At 32.3% G+C, this 26371-nt stretch overlaps 1 protein-coding gene across 3 annotated transcripts in view; it reads right to left on the bottom strand.

The window, feature by feature from the left end:
• LOC141480582 (histone H2B-like) overlaps positions 1-26371 on the bottom strand; it is a 201425-nt gene that overhangs the window by 80918 nt on the left and 94136 nt on the right. Inside the window, exon 1 of one of the 3 annotated variants that reach the window (XM_074170768.1) lies at positions 23248-23341. The exons of 1 other annotated variant lie outside the window; for it this stretch is intronic. The gene's annotated coding sequence lies outside the window, so the exon portion shown is untranslated. Of the gene's footprint in view, positions 1-21324; positions 21507-23247; positions 23342-26371 lie in introns of those variants that run through there. One more of the 3 variants, XM_074170766.1, reaches the window with a different exon arrangement.

Raw genomic sequence — 26371 nt, 5'->3', positions numbered from 1 at the left:
GTATTGAACTATGTATTGTATTGAACTATGACTTTTCACGTTAATTTTTTCGAAGATATGAATTCCTCTAATCTTCTAAGTTGGAATTTTTTTAAATTTGAGTAATTTTGACCCATAAAAATATACACATATTTTTAAAAAATCCTCAATACCCTCAATTAAGATTTGGAAAAATTTTATCGTTTATACCAGTTTTTCAATTGTTTATTGCCCGCGCTCACCGGTATGCGACCCTTACATTCAAGTATCGCCGTCTTTCTCTGACTTATACCTTACCTGTGTCCTGAATCTTTATTCATCATTTATCTAAGAAACTATCATCTTCATCAAAATTTTGAAAGAGAGCAATGTTACTGATAATTAAATTATCTTCAGTATATATCTGATGAGTTTATTTCTTAATTTAATTATACAAAAAAATATAAAAGCTTGGAGTGGAACATATAATTAAAACCAATTTTCATCGGTTTGAATTATTAATAAACCAGAGCTGAAGCCTACAAAAATGGTAAAAAGTTCAAAAAAAGTAGAATGAAACCCATTAGAAAAGGAGGGGAATATGATAAAAATGAAAGGAAAAATAAATTACTGGAATTCGATTTTTTTAAATCATTATGTACTATTTTGAGCTAATCATGAAAATGTATACTTCAATTACTCAAAAAACATAAGATTCCATGTTACATTGACAAACGAAAAAATGGCAGATCGAAAAATACCAAGTACTATAATTAATAAACAAATAAGTTAATAAAGTTGATATTTAATAATATTTTGAGACCGTTGTAGAGTCTTCTTAGAATAATATTTATAGATGCCTATTTATTGCTGTTTTGAAATGATTTATATATGAGTGACCTACGGAAAATTTTAGCCCATTGAAAGGTATTTCAATGTGGAGAAAGGTAGTTAAGTTTTGAGTTGTGTTCTTCCTCAATGCTGAAACATAGTTTTTGATTTATTTCGTTAATTTCTTTTTTTATTTGTTCTATTCTTATTCCATTGTTTTGTGATATGTACAGTCCAGTGGAGAAAGAGCTAGGAGCGTCTGAGCCTAAGAATTTGTCAATTTGGCCAATGTTTTTTATACGAAATATGCAATTAAAGAATATATAAAAAAAATTATTAGAATTAATCAAATCTATAAAAAAATGGAGAAATGAAAAAAATAACACTGAATTAATCAAGATTTCAAAAATATCAATTGGCAAACATCTTACCCACAAAAGGAGCAGCGGAACAACATTATTACAGGGCATACTATCAGCTACAAATTTGGTTGGTAACGAACTGACAGCAACAGATTAGGGCTGGAAGCAACATCTTACGCCCAAATTTACAGAAAAGAAATCAATTCCCGAAGTATTACCTGAAACTATTTGCGGCAGCTGTAAAACTGGATGTAACAGTTTAAAATGTGGTTGTCGAAAACATGGTTTGAAATGCACTAATTAATACGACAAGGTACTGATAAATAGAAGATTTTTCTTTGTGAAAAATACTTTGATTTTTACGCAGTAACTTATCGGGGTAAACTAAAAAGTTTGCCCTTCTACAATGGTATTAAGTTCTTCATTATAATTTTTATATTTTTTCAGGTTGTGGAAGGTAACAATCACCCAAAAAAAAAAAAGGTCGATAAAAAAAACTGATTTTTTCCTCCACAAAAAATTACTTTTGTTGAATAATGCTCATGGTTCTGAAAATTATTCCAATATGGAAGGAAAAACCTACGAGGAAGTTAATGATTCGGATGAAATTGTGAAAGAAGAACCAATGCAGACGGGAAATAATATTGGTGACGAAGAAGGTGATGGTCTTGAAGATTTCGAAAATCAACTAGGATTGGAAAGGTTTGTCGAATCTAACGATGAAAAAATGCCACCAAAGAGACAAAAACTAATGGATAAGTGATTAAAATTCACGATAAGGTATATTTAAATAACAAGATTAACATTTTTAAAAATATTATAATTAATAACGTAATCAGAATGAAGTACCTACCTAACTAAATTTAATAGTACGATTTACATGTATATTTGTATTTTATGAGATTTTCTATGACACGAATGTAACTCAACTTCGAGTTTTTATTCCAATTTTCTGAGAACATTTACTATAGTAATGTATTTTTTACAACATCAGAATGTAGAGATTTTAACGAACAAAAAGCATACGGACTTTATGAAAAGAGCTGATATTTTGACGCGAGAATTTTCTATTGAAAATTAGAGTGCCTTTTTGATATCAAATCAGAATATGGTGAAAAAAATAGGCATTTTGAATCAAATATATTACAGTGTATTTAGCACAAAAAGGTAAGTTTTCAACTAATTTCCTAGATTTTTTTTTTTTGAAAAAGATAAAATAAATTAATATATAAAAGAATTTATAGGGTAACTTCAATTTTACACAATAAAAACCGTGACAACGGAATTCACAGAATTTCATATGTGAACCAAAGAGTCGAGTAAAAATACTTTGTGAAATTAAATTAAATCACAGAAGATTCCATGTGAAGTTCAATTTTCGTGATATGTTTTGAGAAATTCCCTCCAAGACACGTGGTACATCAGTGAGCTTCCATTTTCAGAACGCAGCGCTGACTTGACTCCCTTTGCAGCCAAGTATGTGTCTAAATCATTTGAAAAATATATAGGTCAAAGCGTGCATTGTAAAAAGTGTGATGCTTGGGAATGCAGGTAAACAAAGTTAAGTATCTACATAAAATGTATATAGTTACACAGATGTATTAATGTCTGCTGTGTTCTTTCAAGTGCGTATCGATTAGGAAATATGATTTACATCAATATTTTCACAGAAAATGGAATATTAGTGTGAAGTTACCCACAACTTTTCATCCACAGTTTATGACGAAGGACAATTGAACTGGGTTTAGAATGAGATTTGCGAACATTGTTGCCAGATTGCAAATATTAAAAAAATGAATATATGACTCGTAAAAAGTATTTCATTTGAAATATCATGCGTTGAATAATACCGAATGCCCACGAAAGACCCATCCACAATATTTCAAATTTCTCACTTATCAAAATTAGTTTGTTCACGAAAATTTCAGAATATATTTTTCAAAAGTATATCTATCGACGTGCTAGAACAGATTTGCGTACCACACGTTCCTTCGGTGCGAAAAAAAATAGTTCCGTATATTCGAAACTGAATTATTCAAAAAAGTCAAATTTCTCACGCATCAAAAATAGTTCGTCGATGAAAATTTCAGAATATAATATTCGAAAGTATATCTATCGACAAGCTCAAAGAAATTTGCGTACCATACGCTCCTTCGGTGCGAAAAAAAAAGTTCCGTATATTCGGAACTGAATTACTAATAAAAGTCAATTTCTCACTTATCAAAAATAGTTTGTCGATGAATATTTCGGAATATATTCTTCAAAAGTATATCTATCTACCTGCCCAAACAGATTTGCGTACCATACGTTCCTTCGGTGCGAAAAAAAAGTTCCGTATATTCAGAACTGAATTACTCATGAAAGTCAAATTTCTCACTTATCAGAAATAGTTTGTCCATGGAAATTTCAGAATATATTCTTCGAAAATATATCTATCGACGTGCCCAAACAGATTTGCGTACCATACGTTCCTTCGGTGCGAAAAAAAAAGTTCCGTATATTCGGAACTGAATTACTCAAAAAAAGTCGAATTTCTCACTTATCATAAATAGTTTGTCGATAAGTTCCGTATATTCGGAACTGAATTACTCAAAAAAGTCAAATTTCTCACTTATCAAAATTAAGTTTTTTTTCGCACCGAAGGAACGTATGGTAGGTATATCTATCGAGCACTTCGATAGATATACTTTCGAAAAATATTTTCTGAAATTTTCATGGACCAACTATTTTTGATAAGTGAGAAATTTGACTTTTTTGAGTAATTCGGTTCCGAATATACGGAACTATTTTTTTCACACTGAAGAAACGTATGGTACGCAAATATGTTTGGGCACGTCGATAGATATACTTTCGAAGAATATATTCCGAAATTTTCATCGACAAACTATTTTTAATAAGTGAGAAATTTGACTTTCATTAGTAATTCAGTTCCGAATATACGGAACTTTTTTTCGCACCGAAGGAACGTATGGTAAGCAAATCTGTTTGAACAGGGCGATAGATATACGTCACTCCTATTTTACATTTTCTTCGGTATTAATGCTTGTATAGGGACAATTGGCTGATATAATGCGTTTATGTAGAATGCTGACTCATTTATTCGACATGTTTCAATCATATATCGTGTTTTTAAAAAAAGATAACATATTGAAATGCAGGTAAAATTCTTAATATTTGCCATCTGGCAATACTGTTCGCAAATCTCATTCTAAACCCTGTTCGATTGTCCCTCGTCATAAACTGTGGATGAAAGGTTGTGGGTAACTTCACACTAATTAATGTAACATTTGTATGTTTTCATTCTAACTGTGAAATTTCGATTTGTGCAGTTGCTCTCATCAGCATTGTGATGGGAGTTTAAAATAATCTAGGTATTTTTTTCAGCTTCTGAGGGAGTGTCAATTTACCATATGTTTCTTGAAAAAGAAAATATTGACGATGGATATGAAAGCTTTCTAGAAGCTTCCTCTTTGTACTTCATTATGAATGCAAAGTACCCAAAGGCCTCGGAAACTTCATTGGAATTTCTTCAGAAAATATCTATGAAGATACATTCGGATACAGGATCGAAGCCAAAAAAATTCCTGCGTGTGAAAAAAAAAGTTTTCAACTTCATGAATAAATTAATGTCACAATAAGATAAGAATATCTGTTTAAAAAAATATGTTTTTCCGTTAATCAGCTGTCAGCATATGTTTTCATCAAACCTAATAAACGTTTCTATGCATGATACCTACATATCTCACATGTAACTTCATTTCATTTGAGATCATTTCTTTTTATAGTCAAAGTAACCGATATAGTAATCTTAAAGGTACGGCGAAGTCAAAGGCCAAAAAAACGAATACAAAGAAATTATGCCGCAACAAATTTGTCCACGTGGACTAATTCGTATTGAATAATTTTGTCTAACCGAGTTTTATGATTGGCTGAAGAGTCATGAAATTCAATTTGAAGTCATGTTACGGTGACCAACAGAGAATGTAGCGATGAGTACCGCCATTGTGTGTGTTATTAAAGAGGAACTGCTGGAAGGTAGGGGACACTATATCTTTTACTTGAACTATACTTATATTATATTTTGCAATGTCTACCATATTTTCAAGATCCCCAATTTGAAAACAGGTCAAATATATTATCAAAAGGGGAATAGTGATTATTAACAAATCATTTTCAACTCGTCTAATGAAAGAATATTATTTCCTAATTTCTAAATTATTCTCAAAACTGCACAGAGTGAAATCCATAATCACCCTTTTAACCAATTTCCTTCCTATTAATACTTGGGGTTTTGAAAACGTAGTAAAATAATTACAATGAAAATTTTTTGCCAAAAAAATTATCCTATCAAATTTGTCTATTTCTAGTCATGTGTGTCGAAATAACCAATGAAACCATCATTACACTGATAACTACCCATGGATAGTTTTCACGGGTAGTTATCACTTATGTCATGACATTGGCTAAGCAACCAACACAATAAAGTTGTTTGACATTTCAGTAATTCAATTTATTTCGAAAATGTCACTTCCTCGCTTTGGTGTTCAAAATGATGCGGCAATTGACAAAATCATTGAAGAAAATACACCAAAAAATACTGTCAATAGTAAAAAATACACTCGGAAAATATTTATGGAGTTTTGTGACGCCAGAAAATATGAATTGGATGGAAATCGTACTCTCGAAGAGCTTGCATTAATACTTAAGGATTGGGCGATTAATATGAGAAAAAAGGATAGCACAGAGTTTAAGGAGGCTACTGTTAAAACCGTATGGAATATAACAAGCAAATTATTACAAGAAAAGTATTAAAAGGAGTATAATATCATGCTAGACCCCTTTAAAAGTGTTGCATTCAAACAAGCGCGGAATGCACGCGACGCAGCACGAAGAAATTTACAAACAGATCCCACTAAACGCAAAACAAGCTCAGTACCATTAACTTCAAATGAAATGAGTAAAATTATAAACTTTTGGGATGAAAATACCCCTACGCAAATTTTATCACATAGCAGCGGTGGAATTGGCTTGGAGAGGTGGTGAAGGTGCTGCTTGCTTAGTTGATTATTTTCATACCGAAAAGGACAACAATGGATCTTCAACTAATAGGATAGAATGTAATCCAATTTTCAGTAAAACCTGCCAAGGGGGTTCAAAGAACTGCGCCTCTAGCAAATGGTTAGTTCAAAATAGTGATAACAATGCTTGTCCTGTCAGATTATTCATTAAATTATTATCAAAACGAGGCACAAATATCAAGACAAATAGACTATTTTTAAGGCCAAATCGTCACTGGAAGACAGGAAGCGATAACTGGTATGACAATATGCCTCTGGGTAAAAATATAATCAACGGATGGACGAAATCTTCTGCTGAAGCAATTGGCTTGGATACGAAACAGAGGAAAATAACCAATCACTCTAATAGAGCAACTGCAGTCAGTCAACTAGCTAAGAGTGGAGTTCAAGAACAGCAATTGTTGAAAATTACTGGGCACAGTAATGGAAATTCCATAAAACCTTATTTGAATATTGATCAGGAACATCATAACCAAATAATCAATAGTATGCGTGGAAACACCTATGCAGTAACCGAGGCAAATACAGCAAGATCAACGGAATATCATTATACGAATTGTTCTTTTAATAACTGTGTGTTCAATAAATAATTTTGTTCGAATTGCAAAAAATTTTCTCACCGAATATCCCTCGAACATTGATAAATAACTCATAATTTTATCACAACTTCCTCAAGCACGTTATTTTAGGTAACATCCCTCCGCCTTCGGCGTCGGGATGTTACCAAATAACGTGCTTTCGAAAACTGTGATAAAATTATTTCGTTAGTTATCAATGTCCTTGGGATATTATAGCTGAAAATTCTATTTTATTTCGAAGTACAATGTAATTTAGCATACTGCAATCACACAGTATAGATAGAATTCAAACTGACGATGTAATTCATACATATTAACTCGCGTGAATTGGGGTTTATTTTATGTGATACTACAATTGACAATTAAAAGTGACGTAGATTTCTACATTATAAATACAGTAATACATTCATAAGTCATGCGATTCCCTGCATTTATGGTCGAAAACTACAAAGGAAATTGTGAAAATTACGTTAGTTATATAGTAAAATCACATGACAATATGTATGTTCAGAAAGGAGTTTGCACCGAATTCATTTGATAATATGACGTTCACAGAAATCCCTGTGATATCACATGATTTTACGTTGGTTACAAAAAGGCCAACGTAATATGTGATTTCACAAGAATATTTTGTGCAGTGAAATTTTGAAAAAAAATTAATAAAAAACCAAAAACTTGGTTATTTCAATCTTTCACATGAATTTTGAGGTTATGTGAAAAAATTGTGAATACAAAACCTACAACTTACCTACAACTTTGCCATTTATCTTTTTTCCATATAATTTTCCTTTCATTTTCATCATATAACCCTCCTTTTCTAATGGGTTTCATCCTACTGTTATTTTTTTGGTTACAAAAATTACCGACCCTGGTGTATAATTTGTTATTAGGTAGCAAAGTATAATTTTCTAATTTATATTCGAGGCGCGTAACGTCTAATGTTTTGTACTGGGAATTCAATATATTTTTCCAAATGCAAGCATATTATGCAAAGCATTTGATGTACAGAGTGGGCCAAATTGGACAATTTTGAATGGAAACTGTGTCTGGGTAAAATTTTATGGCAAAATTAATAGTAAAAACCGTATATCGTCATCTATCATCGTTTATGAGTTACATCAGGTCTTTCGAAAATGTGCATTTTCCAAAAATTGCTGCAACGTTTTTCCTGTCTGAAATTTCTTGTTTCTATGAAAACATTTCCAGAGCCGATTCTAATGTAGACTTCGATGGTGTAAAAAATTAACAGAATGCAAATCTTTACTGGTAGCTGTCAAATTTCGATCTTCAATTAGTTCCAAACCGAATGAGCCCGGCTCATATTTTTAGGAGCTTTAATGTATTTTTCACATTTTTCATCTCGTTGCCTAGACTAAATATTGTGAAATTCTGTCTCCGTACCTAACTGCTAACTAGGTATTAAAGCTACAGTACCTGGAAGCTATAGATTACTTGGAAAAGTGTAAAATTCAATAGGTACTTTTTGTACCTGTACCAAATTTGATATAACAATTGTAGCAGTATTTTCAAAAATCTTTAATTACATTTACATTCTCGCTGAATAAAGATTATGAAAATATTTCCATCAGCAGGTACTGAATGAAACACTACAAAAAATCAATGAAGTTACTTCAACAAAATGTATAATGTCACAACGACTGCTGTGGGAGATAATTTCAGCGGTGCACACTCTTATTCAAATTCGCTTTTTCCATCTTATTTGGACAAAACCTTTTGAAAGAAATATTTTTTCCTATATAATTTTTATTTAACAAATCAATAAATATATCCTATTACTTTTTGTAACTGAAATGAACAAATATTTAAACCGAATCCTGCCAGATTGTATTCATTCTGTACGTATTCATATCACATTCATTCAACTCGTTAATTTTAAAATGATTTACTACTTTGCCATCACGATGATGGAAACATCAGTCTGGAAGAGAGAGAAAAAACATGCAAATTCGCACTTGTCAGTCTCGCATTCGGTTCAAGTTGAATTTGAATTTGTTTCTACTGTTATAACAAGCAGTTATAATTCGTCGGAAGGATATGCTATTGAAATGTCAAATGTCTTTCCCAGAAAAGCTGTGGAACTCCTTAAAATGGACGAACAAAAAACGCGGAAACGATATAAGAATATAAAACTTGAATAAAATGAATGAATAAAACTTGAACTTTGTCGAATTTCCCAAGGATTGCTCATCACGATAAGGTAAATGTTTAGTAAGCCTTCTGCAATTTCTTCAGCAACAAAAGAATATAGTTCTGAACTATTGAAATGTTAAAATATCACATAAACCATCAAATGTGCTTACCTTGTTCAACTGGCTAACTTTCCTGGTTTTAGTAACTTCAATGCAAAGGCCAGTTCACTTAGAAACGGATGTTAAAAGTACACAGAAACAAAGCAACCGACCCGACTGAAATTAACCTTCTTACATCTAGAAACTAAACAGACTAATATTCAAGCTCATCAGCGTCAAAACAATTGGCAACATTCCCAGACTGGTGCGATAGACAGAGAGAGGGGCGCAGAGATGAAAGTGGAAGGGGGAAAATTACCTAAACTGCCGATGGACGTCTAGGAAGGAATGTAAGAATTGGAGATGTGTTTAAATCTGTACCTCTCACAGTGGCGGATTCAGGGGGTTTCACAGGAGGAGCACGCTCACAAAAGAAGTTGAAATAGAAATAAAAACAAAGAGTTTCCTTGAAGCCAGAAATAATATATAGGTACCTTTCAAAAACAGTATTTTCGGTAAAATATGTGTTGAAATGAAACAACAAAATATGTTTGAAATATGTTTTTTTCCGTTAATCTGCTATCGCATCCCTACGAACGACCACCCTCATAAGTCGAAACATGTGCGAGCTGAGGACTAACGAGGTCTTACCTTTTAACGTGTAATTCCTAACAAAGATTGGACGATAGCATAAAAAAGTTGAAATAGAAATAAAAACAAAGAATTTCCCTAAAGCAATAAATAATATAAAGGTGCCTCTCAAAAACAGTATTTTCGATGAAACATTTGTTGAAATAGAAATGAAACAACGAAAAATTAATGTTGTATTTCTTGGATTGTGAATTTATCGCTTTCTGTAATAAAATACAGATCCGTATTAAAAAAAAACTTGGTGGTAGCCATGTTGACACGAAACATTTTATCGAATATTCATTATTACATCGTCATAGTACACTTCGAATACAATTAAATTTTCCTTTTCCATTTTGTGATATTCTTCGAAATAACAATTTCATAAAAAAAAACGAAAAACAGCATTCTTTGTTTTCCCCGTATAACTCGAGAGAGGCGAGAGTCCCCGTGAATTTTCTCCGACCACTTTATCGTTCCCGATGACAATTACCCTTTCTCCCTTTAAATCGTCTTGGTATCTGTTACGGTTTAGAATATGCCAATGTTACCACATGATAAAAAACGGCCTATATACCTTAGGACATGTTCCACCATGAATTCAGATGTTAGTCCTTATTGTTAACTAACTTTCCCAACGTCTTACCTAAACCCAATTTTAATACCTTGATTTTCCAAAAAATGAAGCCATTTTCTCTGTTTGTCCAAAACATGCTGAAGCTTTATAATTTTGATTATCTGACTTATTAGTAGGAAAAACCCCCCAATTGCTTTTCTTCTTGTTTAAAATGTTTTTTTCCGTAAACCAGCTATCGCACCCCTACGAACGACACCCTTCAGAAGAAGACCATTCGATTAAAGATATCTACATTTTTATGTTGGTACATCCGTCTCGAAAATATGTAAATTGTTTCAGCTGTTTAGTATGTTTAGTTTGTTGATGAGAGGCATACAATTCTGCTATCGAAAAAAATGGATAAAAGAATTTGCATACAATTTTGTGTAAGAAATTGGGTGCAAGAATTGGGTGCTCGAAAACACTTAAAATGTTGACAGTGGCATACGGAGATTGTACTCAATACCATGTATTATAATGATTCATTATATGGGATGTGAAAGAACAGCAAGTTTTAATGTATAGGTAAATATCTTATTGAGTTTTTGAAAAATATCTTTTGGAATAAAACTTACGCAATATTCTTATTTTTCAAAAATATTCAGAGCTAAACCTAATGGTGCTATTATTCGAGGCGTAAAGCGGGTGTTGATTTTATTTTTTTTAACTCTGATTGGTTCAATGCGTGAGCTCGTCATCTAATCTGTTGTATTTGTTTATTATAAGCTTAAACAGAGCAACTATATTAATTGTTTGCCCTTTTTCAGAAAAAAAATTGATTTGAAAAACATCAAAAACTTGACCGAAAATATAATAAAGAATCGATACCCTGTATAGACACTGGAATTCAATTCTGTTGCAATTTGGAGTGGTACAAGAAAAAAACATACTACAAACTTGTGGTGATCAAAACATGCAAGTTTTAGACTTAGAAAAAATCACTATGGCAAATAATCAGATATTTTTTAAAAAACTCGTAGGTATTACCTATTAACGTGTGATTCCTAACACGGGTTGGACGACAGCAAGTAAAAATCGATCGTTTAGACTAGGGCTTGAACCAGCGACTAACAGGGCAGTCAATTCAAGGGAGTGAATAAAGCACCCACGTCGAACCGCCTGGCTACCGACCAACAGCTATTCTTAAATGAAGTAATGTACAACTCTTATGTTAATAATGATTGGTGTAGTATTAAGAAAAAAGATATAAGTACTTGTTACTGAAAACTATACTTAATATGAATATAAGTATTCGAATATTTGAAAAAAATTATTTTTTAGGCTACAAGTATATTCAAGAGTTAATAGCTATTCTTGATTAAAGAAATGAACACTTCTCATGCTAATAATAATTGATGTTCAAGCAAAAAGAAAGCTATACTCAGTATTGAAGTTTTGAATCTTAGAATGAGTATAAAACTACTCGAATTTCAAGTATATATAAAGCGTTAATACAAAGTTAACTAAACTTGCGGAATGGGAAGATGATCTTATACTTGAAATAAAACGATTCATCTTCAATTCAATGTAGCTTTTTTCCGTGTGCTCACTCGTTATTGCTTGTTCGTATTTTTGATCAAAACAACACCATAATCATGCCTCATTTACTATATTCACCAGACTTGCTTCCGGCGACTTTCTCCTGTTCCCGAAATTGAAAAGACTAATGAAAAACCGGTGTTTTGCGATGATTGGAAAATATGCTGACACAAATATATTATATCGTAAGGGGGCAACTTTGTAGGGGACAAAATAGAAATTGATAATGAATATTTTTTGAGAAAAATGAAAATTCACTTCATTGTTTGAACGGACCTCGAATAGTTGATCAAAGTTTCAGCTAGTAATATCATCCAAGATCCGCGATTCTTTGATTTGAAATAACTTTTTTTTTTAATTATGAAACGTTTCAAATAAATCTATGCAAAAATAAGAAAAAAATGCGTGTTCGTTAAAAAAATAACACCAAAAACATGTATGTACAAATATATACTCCTATTTATCCACTAATGCACATTTGAATAAAAATAACTCACCACAGACAAATCGGAATAAATATGGAAGAAGAAACAACAGACTCACATAAACTCCGAGAACTAAATATGAAGTACAAATGGCCGGTCGGCGTTCCAGATACAGAATACATGAACCGTTTCGTCCCCACTCTTGGTGGGGGTACTAGAGGAGAAGAGGAGAAACGAAACCTTTAATGGCGGCCGACAAAGGGGCGACAGTAATACTTTGTTGTTTGGTCGGCTGCGGTATTCATATGATCTTTTTTTGGGAATCAACCTCTGCATTTTGAAAACTCTAACTAATAAGTGAATATGATATTGAATTTTAACCAGACAATGAGGATGAATTCTACTAGGCGATTCATGATTAATTTTGAAATATTTGCAAAAAGTTCAAATACAACCTTTTTACTACATGTTGATACATATAAAGTGTCCACACAGGAAGTGCGTTTTGTATGACAACTAATTGAAATAAAGATGGGCGTGTCTAATTTACAGTTTAAAGAATAATGTGCGGAATGAGTATTGAATACCTATTAACAATATTTTTCTACGGATGCTATACAATGTGCCAATTCTCTCATTGCTTTCATACGTTTCTCACGCAGTGAGAAAGATCCGATATCACAGTGATAAATAATTTCTCACTGTTATCACGATGACCCTAGTCAGTCATGAATTGTTTGTTACATGTCATATTGTTGTTGACAACGCTACGCTGACGATTCGCGTGCAATATCCAAGTAGCCCATTGTCGGCGTTTCTATATCAACAAAACCAAAGCACTGCATCATTATTGCTGTCAACTTACCCAACAAAAATAATCTTATTGTTGATATAAACAGTTCAGATTTATTAAATATTGATTACAATGGAACACGAAGATATAGAGTTGGAGAATACACCTCCAGAAATTGTTCAGTTAATAATATATGTTTGCAATAATTTGCTACCAAGCACATCAAAAGAAAAATATTAAATCGCTTACAGAAACTCTATGGACTGGAAAATGAAAGCCAAGGTAAATTCTTTTTCCGAAAATACCTTGTTAATTTATTTTGAAGAGTTGTCAAGAAGATTGAAATCATCAACATTATGGTCTCAGTACTCGATGCTGAGGAGTACCTTAATTATTAAAAACTGTGTTGATATATCAAAATACGAAAAATTACGTGCATATGCTCCAAAACAGTCAAAAACAGGCTGCTTTAGCTATTGGCCTTACAGGGGGCCTGTCGTTATGATGAACTTCGAAAATTAAAAATTGATGGCATGGAAAGTCTTAATTCGGCCCTTTCAATAAAATTAACCGATGCTAAAACCAAGGTTCCTAGAAATTTCAGCCACATGAGAATTCTATCAAATATACAAAAAATATGTGAAGCTTTGACCATGCACAAATGAAACAAGTTTTTTTAATTACAAAAATAGCAAATGTACGAAACAGCCTGTGGGGACAAATAAAATTTGCACCATGGCGAAAGAAATAGCGAAATTTTTGCAATTACCGAACCCTGAATTATATAATGGCCACTGTTTACGAAGGTCATCTGCGACTAATTTAGTTAATGCAGGGCAGATCTTTCAACTATAAAACGCCATGGGGGTTGGAAATCCAGCAATGTTGCTGTATCTTACATGGACAACTCCATAGATAACAAAATGAAAATTTCAAAAAGTATAATAGAATCCATTCAGCCTTCAGCGCCATTAAAACCTGAACACAACAATGCTGTGGAAGTACGTTTCCCCATCAACTTCAACTTCGACCGCAGCTAATATTTCAATTACCGAAAATATGTTGGAACAAAACTCTCACTCGCTTGACTGGCGCTCGTGAGAAATATGTCGTTTTTCTCACTTGTTGTACAATATACCTACTATTTCCTAAGGGACTGGATAATGAGAACTCAGATCTATGGGTAACAAAAAATTGCACTCTGTACACCAGAGTTCATATCATGATAAAAGCGGAATCGATATTGAATATTGAAATAATTTTATGAAAATGAATATTCTGAGTTAGTATTGAGAACTGAGATGATCTATATAGAAGATAAATTGATGGATGTAGCCGTTACTATGTAGTAGGAGATCATGATGAAAAGAGAAATGAAAATTTCTATGGTTTTTACCACTTTTATTTGTAACTAACGTTACTGCAGTTTCGTCCTATACGGACATACAATAAGTATAAGTTTGAAAATGTCCTTATAGGACGAAACTGCAGTAACGTTAGTTACAAATAAAAGTGGTAAAAAACATAGAAATTTTCATTTCTCTTTTCAACTATTTAGAAAAAACATTGATACATTCCCTCAACACCCCCACACCGGGAAAAATGATTGAAATTTACCTCGGAATTTTCATTTCGAACGAAGAACATTACTCCAGTTTTATTGAAAATATACTCTTTCTATTGAGTAATTCACATCCCCGAGCGTAATTTCAGTAGGCAATGTACTTTTCATTGAGAATTAAATATTCATCTAATATATGTGTGAAATCATAACGTATTATTTCATGTGAAGAGAATTACTAACTGGACGATGGGTATTCCCCCTTAGTGAAATGTAAATTTTCGCCATCTCTTTATCGAATGTAAAATTACGCTTGTATTTGTGAGTATTTATTGTATTGTTCATTCTTGTCTACAGAAGCGCATCGGTTTGTCTGACGTGTGCATTAGAATATTTTTGTTGTCGGTGAAAATAAATAAAGAAGGTGAGTACATTTCTTGTAAAATTTCAATAACTAGTCCAATGAACAGATGAACTCATTGAGTTTTCTCGTTATGCATTATAGAGTGTTTTTTTTATTACAAGTATATCCTAACCTCACATCGCGAATTATTTCATACTGTATGGAATAGTACAACATATTTCAACTGATTTTCAAATAATTACAGAACATATATTTGAAAATGTTTGTGATAATTACTGAATGGTATTGAGAAAAAGAGAAAAAAAGATATACTCGATAGCAGTGGCGTGACTCATCAGTGATAAATTTGAGGATTTGTGATTCTTATTATTGAACTTGAAAACATTTTTGTGATGGGAGGCAAGTTGGAACTCAAAACAGAAGGAATCGAGAAACACTTTAGGACCTTTTTGTTTCTGTTGAAGAGATGAACAAAACACTTCATCACCACTTTATACCATATCATTATAACTATATTTGCTATATTTCAGAAAATGTTGGAAAACATTTGGAAAAATCTAATTTTTTATTTAATCGGTTGAATATGTATCAAAAATTTTGAGAAATATTAATATTGAATTCAAACTAGTAGTAGTTTCTCTCTAGGAATGTGTATTCGTCAACTTACTGTGTTTTTAGATTTCTAAACCTATTCATTTGATGATATTTCATTTCTCTTTCAGGATAATAACAGCAATTGACGAAAAAAGAAAAAGAAATATTACTTTCATTTCTCTTTTCGAATAATACCACCATGAGCAAGAAAGAAAATGTGTTAATTTGAAGAATGGTTTTTTATTTTGTACTGTTATTTGACTTTTTTGAAAATGAAAAAAAATGTTTTGTAGAATTTCATTTCAAGAATGTATATGAACTTATTTTGTATACACACATTTTTTTTAATATATCAATGTGTAATATGTCTTGTGCATTCAATTATCTACATCCGAATGAGGTATCATTATCTTCAAAACTACTCTGAATACGGACCTTCTTACAACGGAATATCCCAAGGTAATATAACCCGTAAATGAATAATTACAATGTTAAATTTTATCAGAGTATAGAATTCCACTGTGAAATTATATAAGAGTGTAAAATTCTACTGTAAAATTCTGTCAAGAGTGTAATATCTCGATATAAATTTATATCGCAAATTTACCCTATAAAGTTTTATTTCAACACAAAATTACACTCAAAATGAAAAATTACACTGAAAAATTCCACACTTGTCTTCGGGGTAGAATTACAAAATAATATTCCGCATGGAATGTGAGATCACACGCGAAAGTAATTTCTCGCTAATGTGGGCGGTAATTAAATTGCCACCGGTACCGGTGGAAAAATTTTTACCAGTGCACTTCACTATTGATATTTGATATTGTGGAATGTATACTTCATACGGAAACTATTTTGTAAAAATGAATATTTGTTCATGAGGAATTGGCGCATTGATGATATATTTTTTCAAATTATGTATTGAACTACAAATAAAAAAAGTCCGATGACTTTCCACGTTAAATTTTTCGAAGATATGAATTTTTCTAAATTAGAAAAATTTTAAATTTGAGTAAAAATATATACATATATTTTTAAATCCTCAATACCCTCAATTAAGATTTGGAAATTTTTTATTATTTATACATGTTTCTTAATTGTTTATTACGCGCCAGTACAACCAGTATGCGATCCTTACATTCAAGTATCGCCGTCTTTCTCTGACTCATACCTTACCTGTGTCCTGAATCTTTACTTATCATTTATCTTAAAAACTATCATCTTCATCAAAATTTTAAATGAGCAATGTTACTGATAATTAAATTATCTTCAATACATGTCTGATAAGTTTTTTTCTTAAATTAATTATACAAAAAAAAATATAAAAACTTGGAATGGAACATATAATTAAAACTAATTTTCATGGGTTTGAATTACTAATAAACCAGGGCTGAAGCCTACAAAAATGGTAAAAAGTGAGAGAGAAAAAGTATGATGAAACCCATTAGAAAAGGAGGGAAATATAAAAATGAAAGGGAAAATAAATTACTGGAATTCGATTTTTTAAATCATTATGTATTATTTTGAGCTAATTATTAACATTTATACTTCAATTACTCAAAAAACATAAGATTCCATGTTACATTGATAAACGAAAAGCTGGCAAATCGAAATATTCTTAGTACTACAATTAACAAACAAATAAGTTAATATTTAATAATTTTTTGAGATGGTTGTAGAATCTTCTTTGAATAATATTTGTAGATGTCTATTTATTGCTGTTTTAAAATAATTTATGTATGAGTGACCTACGGAAAATTTTAGCCCATTGATTAGGTATTTCATAGAGAAGTGGAGAAGGAGCTAGGAGCGTCTGAGTCTAAGAATTTGTCAAATTTGGCCAATGTTATTTATACGAAATATGCAATATAAGAAGATATAAAAAATGGATTACAATTATTCAAATCTATTCAAAAATGTAATAATGAAAAAAATGACCCTGAATCAATTAATATTTCAAAAATATCAATTGACAAAATTTATCTCATCTTTCATTTTGGCAAACATCTCACCCACAAAAGGAGCAACAGAACAACATTGTTACACATATTATCAGCTACAAACTTGGTTGGTAACGAACTGACAGCAACAGATAAGGGCTGAAAGCAACATCAACGTGGCATTATGCCCAAATTTACAGGAAAGAAATTAATTCCGGAAGTATTGCTTGAAACTATTTGCGATAGCTGTAAAACTGGATGTAACAGTTCAAAATGTGGCTGTCGAAAACATGGTTTGAAATGCACTAATTTATGCTCATGGTTCTGAAAATTACTCCAATATGGGAGGAAAAACATACAAGGAAGTTAATGATTCAAATGAAATTGTGAAAGAAGAACCAATGCAGACAGGAAATAATATTGGTGACGAAGAAGGTGATGGTCTTGAAGATTTCGAAAATCAACTAGAATTGGAAAGGTTTGTCGAATCTAACGATGAAGAAATGCCACCAGAGAGACAAAAACTAATGGATAACTGATTGAAATTCAAGAAAAAGTATTTATAAATAACAAGATTAATGTTTTTAAAATTATATTTAATAACGTAATCAGAATTAAGTATCTATCTAAATTCAATAGTACGATTTACATGTATTTTCATATTTTGAGATTTTCTGTGATATGAATGTAATAAGAATTGAATAAATTTTTCGACTGAATAAAATTGCAGCAATCATATTTTTTTATGAAAATGATTCGATTTTTTCCCATTTTCTGAGAACATTTACTATAGTAATGTATTTTTGACACCATTAGAATATAAAAATTTCAACAAACAAAAAGCTCACCGACTTTTTGAAAAAAGCTGATATTTTGACGTGAGAATTTTCGATTCAAATTAGGGTGCTTTTTAGATATCAAGTCAAAATAGGGTGAAAAAAATGAATATTGTGAATCAAATAAATTACAGTGTATTTAGTACATAAAAAGGAGAGTTTTCAACAAATTTCGTAAAAAGAAAATTTTTTAAAAAGAAAAATATAAAAAACCAAAAACTTGGTTATTTGAATTTTTCACATAAATTTTGAGATTATGTGAAAAAAATTGTGAAAGTTGTAGATCTTTTTACTACCTACAAATTTTCCATTAAACTTTTTTCCATAGAACTTGTAATTTTGTCGGAAATCGAGATAAACCATTTTTTACTCTTAAAAACTCACCCCCTCCCACTTCCCAAACTCAGATCGTCAGTAATTCATTTTTCCTTTCATTTTCATCATATTCCCCTCCTTTCCTAATGGGTTTCATCCTACTGTTATTTTTTTGTTTCAAAAATTATCGACCCTGTCTATAATTTGTTATTAGATCAGAAAGTACTTACATTGAATAACTTCCTAAAACGAAGGTTATAGATGTAGAAGTATGAAATAATTAAACAAGATGCAAACACATATGTTCTATTCATTATCAATATTGTAATCGTATTATAATTTTACAGTTTTCCCATTATCATTTTATTTTACAATTACATGTTCTGGTTTCACAGGCTGTCTTACAATTACATGCTTTTTTAAGGTTAATTGGTAATGACCTACTGTTCATAATGGTAGCAATCATTTTCTAATTTATATACGAAATGCGTAACGTCGTAATGTTTTGTACTGGGAATATAATAATTTTTCCAAATGCATGTATATTATGCAAAGCATCTGATGTACAGAGTGGGCCAAATTGGACACTTTTGAAGGGAAACTCCTGTTTTCAAAATAGCTAGATGAAAACTTAAATCTGTGTCTGAGGATCAAATTTCATGAAAAAATTAATGGTAAAAACCGCATATCGACATCTATCATCGTTTATAAGTTACAGAATGTTTTCGAAAATGTGCAAAGTTACTGTTACTTTTATCCTGTCTAAAATTTCTTGTTTCTATGAAAACATTTCCAGAACCCATTTTTACGTAGACTTCAATGGTGTAAAAAAACTTTCAGAATGAAAATATTTACTGGTAGCTATCAAATTTCGATTGAAGCAGTTAATACGCTCTTCAATTGATGGTTTTTGTTCAATTTTCAAACACATTCGCAATGAAGTATGAGAATTATGAATCGTGGAATATGAATATGCATTTTCCCCGGTAATACAAACCGGGGAAAATGCAGACTCATTTTCCCCGGTAATACAAACCGGGGAAAATGCAGAGGTATTGGACTTTTACCTCTGAGGAAGGTTGAAAGATCTCATTTTCAAATTGCCGACCAAATCTAAATACGAATTGGAAGCGGCAGTGATGCAAAGTTTTGCTTCTCTCACTCCTATTGAACTAATTAATTCTGCAAAAAACGTTCAGAAAATGTGTCGCCTGTGTGCAAAAGCAGATGGTAGAATTTCGAACACCTTCTATGAAGAAATATATTTCATTGTTTGTTCTTCGTTATTCTTATTGTTGAAGTATAATGTTGAAATATAGTATAAATTGTTATCAGTGTCATTGACACTATGCGTTTCAATTACTGCTGTGAAAAGCTTTCTCAACATCTGCAGTTCCGGTGTTTGGAAAAATTGGAAAAAATCCTCAAAGAGTGGAAAATTTACCAAAGGAAACTCTGGCCTCCAAAATCTGTAAGATCAATAGTCACACTTTCAATCGAGCTGTGAAAATATTGTGCAGTTTTTAACTTGTATCATGTAGAAATGCGTTATGTTATCGAAGAATCTGGAAATTCCAACCTTATTTAATCCGGTTCAGAACAAATAATCTGTACATTTCATTACAAATATTTATGAAAGCTTTACAGTACAAAATATTTCCCAGAATTAATGTCATCCAGGCATTCAACTTCCCATTTTAATATCTATTCTTGTTTACCAGAAACAGATTATAGGAAATGAACATCAGTTCGTGGTTTGGTATTCAGTTCAATGCAGTAAACGTATTATTGTTAACTTGTGTATTTCGAGTTTCTTAGATTATAGTATAACAAAATGACAATCCACTAATAATTAGAAACAAATTTGTCATTTCTTCGAAAACATACTGGAAATATTAACAAAATCTAGGAAAGGGATATTAATTCGGAGTTCTGCATACCTAAATTAATAAAGATTATGGGAGACACGTAGACTGGCCAATATAGTCTAGACAACAAATTTGAAAACGTGCAAATTATGAACAAAGACTCATTCGATTCGGAATGATCCCCTCCCTAGAAAAATGTATGTGAACGATTTTACAATGGGTAAAAAAATATGATTCTTATAAAATAAATTATCGAGGAAAAAATGAGGTTGCCTAGACTAAATATTGTGAAGATTGTGAAGTTCTGCCTCCCTACCTAACTGCTAATTAGGTATTAGAGCTACAGTACCTGAAAGCTATAGATTACTTGGAAAAGTGTAAGATTCAGTAATTTTTGGAAACAATTACCTGTACCAGTTTTGATATATCAGTTGTGCCAAATTTTCAAAAATCTTTAGGCGCATTTACATTTTCGGTGTATAAAAATTATGAACATTTCTCCATCAACAGGTACAGAATGAAAAACTACAAAAAATCCATGAATTTACTTCATCAAAATGTATAATGGCACAACGGTCACTGCGGGAGATAATTTTAGCTGTGCATACGCTTATTCAGATTCGCTTTTTCCATCATATTTGGACAAAACATTAAATGAAAAAAATTTCTCATCACGATAAGGTAAATGTTTAGTAAGCCTTCTGCAATATCTTCAGCAACAAAAGAATATAGTCCTGAACTATTGAAATGTTATTATATTGAATAAACCATCAAATGTGCTTACCTTGTCCAACTGGCCAAACTTTCCTGGTTTTAGTAACTTCAATGCAGAGTCCAATACAGTAAACAAATAGTTACTAGGTATTTCACTTATAAACGAATGTAATTTCACTTAGAAACGGATGTTAAGAGTACACCGAAACAAAGCAACCGACCCGACTGAAACGTACCTTCTAACATCTATCTACTAACTAAACAGACTAATATATTAACAAGTTTCAAGATCCACAATTACCAACATTCATTCCTAGAGAGGAGAGAGAGGGGCGCAGAGATGAACGTGGAAGGGGTAAAATTACCTGCCGATAGACGTCTGGGAAAGAATGTAAGAATTGCAGATGTGTTTAAATCTGTACCTTCCACAGTGGCGCATCCGGGGGTTTCTACAGAAAGGACCATGCTCACAAAAAAGTTGAAATATAATTAACAACAAAGAATTTCCTTGAAGCAAGAAATAATATATAGGTGCCTCTCAAAAACAATATTTTCGGAAAAACATTTGTTGAAATAGAAATGAAACAACGAAAAATGAATGATGTATTTCTTGTATTGTGAATTAATCGCTTTATCAATACCTGTAATAAAAGACAGGTCCGTATTTGAAAGTATAGAAGAGAAATAGGATATATAGCAATCTTACCACATGTTGAAAGAAACGGCCTGTATACCTTAAGACATGTTCCACCATTCAATTTATATACCCCTAATTTCTGGAATTTGGATGTTTTGTCTTTATCGTTAACTAACTTTCCAACGTATTACGTAAATGCAATTTTAATATATTGTTTATTCAAAAATGAACCCAATTTTTTCTGTTTGTCCAAAATAGGTTGAAGCTTTATAATTTTGATTATCTGACTTATTAGTAGGAAAAACCCCCCGAACTGCTTTTCTTGTTGTTTAAATTTTTTTTTCCCGTTAACCTACTATCGCACCCCTACGAAAGACCACCCTCAGAAGTCAAAACTTTCGAGAGTAAAGGACTAACAAGGTCCTATCTTTCAACGTGTAATTTCTAACAAGATTGGACGATAGTAAGTGAAAATCGAGCGTTCAGCCTAAGGCTTGAACCATCGACTCACACATCGGCCGATTAACTAAGTGAGCAAAGCACCCACGCCGGCTAACGACCGACTTTTTTGGAAACTATGTTGTCTATTTATTCAGCTTTGAATCCGTTGTTTACTGTTATATGCTTGATGATATTGAGTTCTATATTAAAAAATTATCTATTGAAAAAGGAACAATGACTAATTTATGAATCATGCTACTATTAAATGCTATTTTGTGTTGGTTCGGATTACTATGGATCTACATCAAGTAACGACCGAATCAGCCAAAAAAAAAGTAGATATATGTATAATGAAAATTCAGACGATATATACGAAAATGTCAACAGTAAAGTGGGGGTGTTTAACAGGTGAGAAATCACTTTCTCTTTCCTCTATAGATCGTATAATTTGTTAATATTAACTCAGAATATGCATTTTAATATGAGCCAAATTCATATTGTTTGAGAAAGTGTGTATACGACTGTAAAAAAATTATTATCAGATAGTTTTATTGTCGGTTCAAAACCATGAAGATGTTTTCACAAGGAATAACTTTTTTTTTAAATCATAAATAAAAGTTTTTCATATGGTGCGAACTTAAGCAGACGCAGCACTGTATTTATATATAAATGAGTTACTCAAAGTACGAAAAAAATTCCCATGAGTATGGGGCTTGATGAAGGAAAACATCAGTAAATATCGATGTACTTAGTCCTATTGGTTTCAATTTCGAAACCCCTTCTACCAATCACTAAGACCAATTAAAAAATAAATGATAGTCATTAAATAAAGTAAGATGATCCTTAAAGATAATTCAGGCGGCTGTATTTGTTGTTAACTTATGTAAATCTTGATAATTATAAATTAATTCTCACCGCAAATAAATCTGGATAAACATCTAGGAGCAACAACTCAACAAATGAACTAACATCACTTAACAAACTTCCATGAGAACTGCAGGTAGTTGACTGATGAACTTTTAACGATGTATAAGAGCGGGGTGGGGAAGCTAGAGATACACCAGTACAGGAGGAATGGTGGATTGTTCTTCGGTTCTTTGCACATGGCGTAGAAAAACAATGGGAATTTCGGAATGGTATGAGGTATTTTGCCGAAGCGGCGGCGTCTTTGATTTTTTACTTTTGCCGCGCGGCATCTGTGATCCTTTGATTTCTGCCGGCCGCTATGAAATATTTCCACTCCACATTTTTTGATTTACGCAAAACTTAATGTTTTCTGCTTTGCCGCTATTTTGTAGCTAATTTAGGTCAAACTTTTTCCCGCCCCGAAAAATACGAACGAGGTGGAATTCGACTCAGAATAGCCAGCAGATAACTTTTGAATGCAAGCGACGCTTGCAAAAATTAAAAAAGTTATAAACATTTAACCGAAAAATTAGGTTTGTTTTTTTGCAAACATCACAAAAACTATTTCACATTTTTCAAATTTCAGAAAACATTGAAAGAGAAAAGAAAGTTTCTCAAAAGAATTTCTACCTCCCGGAACTGTAGGAGCAAAATCAAGTTTCCCAGAGGGTTAAAATGCTTCCTGAAACGGGTATAGTCAAAGTAAACGATATTGTGCATATTTAAAGATGACAGGCCAAAAAACCAATACCTACTTCTCTACAGAAATTAAAAAATTGTGCGGATGAAAAATTTCAATTCCTTGCAATTGTCTAAGCATTTCGTTTTTAAAAATAAACTACACCTTACGATTTGATCTTAACAAACTTTATTTTGGAAAAAATGTTTTTAGTAGGTAGTGAATGACATACTGGAAACTGATTATTTTACTCTAATTTTTATATACCCCACATATTCATAACCTACTTAGGTATTTCTTCGATCATAATAAACCAAGAGCTTATATTAAACTTGTATACATCTACCTATCCTCGAATTATGATTGCATATAATATCTATTCTACATCAATGCCTACGAAGACTGAGCATCGGTCTCTGAGAAAACAAGTTCAGTATAATGGTGATCTATTTGAATCCAATTGGTCATTCAGTAACATGATTGAATCTTCTAGTTTAATAATTTTCATTGTTTCCAAATAATTTAGATTTAACGTTAAATTTTTCAATGTGTAAAATTTTGAGATCACTGTTGAAGATATGATTTTTTTTCAAAAAGATGATTTGAACATGTTGAACTTGATCCTGGATGCGATTCCTAAATGTTTGACCAATATACCTTAGAACAAGTTCCACCATTCAACTTATATACTCCTAATTTCTCGAATTTGGTTGTTTTGTCTTTATTGTTAACTAACTTTCCCAACATATTACCAGAAAGCAATTTTAATGTTCTAATTCAAAAACGAAGCCACTTTTTCTGTTTCTCCAAAATATGTTGAAGCTTTATAATTTTGATTTTGATTATCTGACTTATCAGTAAGAAAAACGTCCTTGCATTTGTGTAGTTTTTTTTTGAAAGTATTTTGTTTATTTGTTCAGCTTTAAATCCGTTGTCCACTGCAATATGCTTGATGATATTAAGTTATTTATAAAAAGTAGCTATTGAAAGAGGAACAATGACTAATTTATGAATCATGCTACTATAAAATGCTATTTTGTGTTGGTACAGATTACAATGGATCTTCATCGAGTATCAGCCAGATCAACCAGGGAAAACAGGTAGATATACGTATAACGAAAATTCAGACGATATATATACGAAAAAATCAATAGTGAAGTGGGGGTGTTTAACGGGTGATAAATCACTGTCCTTTTCCTCTATACATCGTATCATCGTATCATCGTATCATTTCTCAATAGTAACTGAGAATATGCATTTTTAATATGAGCCAAATTCATATTGTTTGAGAAACCGCGTATACGACTGTAAAAAATTAGTATCAGATAGTTTCATTGTGGGTTTAAAACCATGAAGATGTATTCACAAGGAATAACTTTTTTTCCTAAAATTAATAATTTCGCACCATATGGTGTGAAATTAAGCAGCCCGCAACCCACAAGGATTTATTGTGGCTCACACCTATTCACACTCGGACAAATAAACCCAGTTTCGTAACGAAACCGATTAGTTTGTATGGCGAGTGGTCTTTCAGGTCAGATGGTAAGAGTACGGATCTGCCGAACTCAAATAACCTGATTCGGTCCCCAGCGGGGCAGGCAAAAAGTATATGCTCTGCTGTTTCATCATTTTCCAGACAGAGACGACACACTCAGTCTCCCGACAGTCCAAGTCTCTGCATATGATGTTTCAAGTGACAGTGACCTGTAAGAAGACCTGTTAGACATCGTAGTTCATCCCTACTGTAGTCCAACAACTGTTTGGAATTGAGCTTCGAAGGATGAATAAACGCGTTGTAGTGAGCCAATCCTGGAAGATTCTGCCAGAAGTCCATAAATCTTCTTGCCATCCAGGTGGTTAGTGTTTGTTTGGCAAAGCCCAAAGCGATGCTAATGACAGGTTCTGGTCCAATGAAGCCGCTTGCAGCACCCTCCTTTGCAAGAGTCAGCAGCTTCATTGCCTTCCCGGTCAGTATGGCCAGGAATCCAGACCAGAGACAATCTGTTGAATCTTCCTATCGGAGAAAGTCGTTTATGGCAGTTTGCTACCAATTTTGACGTTGCTCGGTGAGAGCCAAGAGCTTCCAACGCCGCTTGACTGTCCGAGAATATTTTTGACTTGTGAATGAGGTTGGATTCTTTCAATCTCGCCGCACACAATTCAATAGCGTAAATTTCCGCTTGAAATACAGTCGCATAAGTTCCTAGGCAAATAGATAACTCTGTCTTGGGTCTGCGACTGAAAACGCCTGCACCAGAACCGGAAGGTATTTTTGATCCATTTGTGAACCGAGAACTATCTGTTCCTAATATTGCCTTCTCCCGGAGGATCCAGTCCTCTCTACTCGGGAATAGTACTTTATAAGGCAGTTCGTAGTTCCAGAATGGTGTGACTTCCAATGTCAACCAACAGTCTGTTGCACTTTGCATTGAATTGATTTGTGCAATTGGCAAT

The sequence above is a fragment of the Leptinotarsa decemlineata genome, unplaced genomic scaffold, assembly GCF_025532065.1.
Source record: "Leptinotarsa decemlineata unplaced genomic scaffold, Ldec_3_MD MMD2_P_RNA_scaffold_9, whole genome shotgun sequence".
Lineage (NCBI taxonomy): Eukaryota > Metazoa > Arthropoda > Insecta > Coleoptera > Chrysomelidae > Leptinotarsa > Leptinotarsa decemlineata.
Note: the sequence above shows the minus strand (reverse complement) of the source record. Positions and strands in the feature narration are given on the sequence as shown.